The sequence below is a fragment of the Chaetura pelagica genome, unplaced genomic scaffold (genome assembly GCF_000747805.2).
Source record: "Chaetura pelagica isolate M959 unplaced genomic scaffold, ChaPel_1.0 scaffold17, whole genome shotgun sequence".
Classification (NCBI taxonomy): domain Eukaryota; kingdom Metazoa; phylum Chordata; class Aves; order Apodiformes; family Apodidae; genus Chaetura; species Chaetura pelagica.
In genome coordinates, this window is record NW_009970726.1 from 1,475,553 (window position 1) to 1,477,294 (window position 1,742).

Consider the following 1,742-nt stretch of genomic DNA (forward strand, 5'->3'; position numbering starts at 1 on the left):
TACCCCTCTGTGCCTCAACCACTTGCACGTGTGAACAGTCACAAACACAAACATGATAGCATTTCTCTCATTTCTGCAGAAACTTTAATTTATTGGTAGCTAAATCGGTTGGAGGAAAAAGGACCAGAGACCATGTAAAAAAAATCACCAAGTAATTTGATTGAACAGCAAACTTCATACAACAGCTACCACTATTTTGCATTATTGCTAGTAGTGGTGTTTTAAATAAACAACTAGTAAAGAGATTATCCCACTGTAGTCAAGTAGGTTATAGAACAATCACTTCTTAAAGTAAATTGTTGTAAACGGCAAGTTACATCTTTTAAGGCAATATACCTCGTTGCTGAAGGCATTACACATGTTCCCTTTTAAATGCTCTAGAGAATTAAACATAGTCCAAAACTTTCTTTTGTCTTCCATCTGGCAGCCGAGCGCTTCCCAATAAATTTACCGGCAAACTTTACTTGAGGCAAATACCTATGGAATATAGTCCATGAAGTACACGCGCTTCCCTCGGTTGCTTTTTCCTCTAGAAAATTCTGTTGATTTTTGTGTACAACAGGAATTGGAAGATGGTGGCAACTCATCACTAATACATTTTAAGTTTTATCGTCTGTAAACATTGCAAGAAAATGGTAACCTTTCTCACTTGAAAAGCCTGTGTTTTTCTTCATTATTAGAACTTACCTTTAGGGGAGAAAATTGGTTATTTTTACGCAACTCACTGATATGACTTGATATTGTTAAGTCTGAAATGATAATTAATTCCGTTCACAATAATAATTACAATGCCATCAGAAACAGTTGCCAAAGTACCAGAATTTGAAATAATACCCTTTTTTTTTAAAAAAAAACAACTTAGGTTTTTTTCCCCCAGTGAGTTATTGTACCTGGCTAATTTCTCCAACAGTAGTAAAAACACTAATGTCCTTATTAGTGGCTTGCACTAAACTGAGGTGTACACGTGTGAAAATTATTTGGCTGTTTAACTTCTTGCCTTTTGCTGTTGCCTGCGCAGAGGGGAGCCCAGGGGAGCGGAGTGGCCTGCCAGGGATGTCCAGTGGGTGCTGGGCCTGGGGCACTCCCTGCCCCACTCCTCAGCCCGGGGTTCCCGGGCTGCTGGGAGGGCTGGGCTCCATATCTCACGTCCTCAACTCTGTAGAGCCTATTTGGTATAAATTTATGCTTACTCCTCCCCCTCCCCCACTCCCAGGATTATTTCAGGAACCTGAAAAGGCACCTCTGTAATTTACAATTCCTGGCAAAATCAGCATATATCTAATTGGAAGTAAACAGGGTCAGGGGACAGAGTTAGTTTGAAAGTGATACGTTGTTTAATTGACAAGGCTAAAATTTAAGTTTCAAGTTTGCATATTGCACCTTTGTAGCTTTTGGATTTTGCTCTCTTGTTTTTCTTTCTTTCTTTTTCTCTTTTTTTTCTTTTTCTTTCTTTTTTTTTTTTTTTTTTTTTTTTTTTTGTGAAGGGAAGACCTTTGTCAAGCAGACACGGCTTTCTAACAGAGTGAGGGGCTTTCCTGAGCGGTACATTTTGTACATATTTACAGTTCTCTGGAAATAAGGCTGTAATCTGTGCAGCTCTAAACATACGAATGTAAACATTCATCTCAGAACAACTCCAGTAAGCAGATTTTTCATGACCATCGTAATTTCAGCAGAGCAGTTAAGTATGCAATGCACCTTTTGCAACTGGCAGTTTAAAGTGATGTGTGTGCACGTGCATG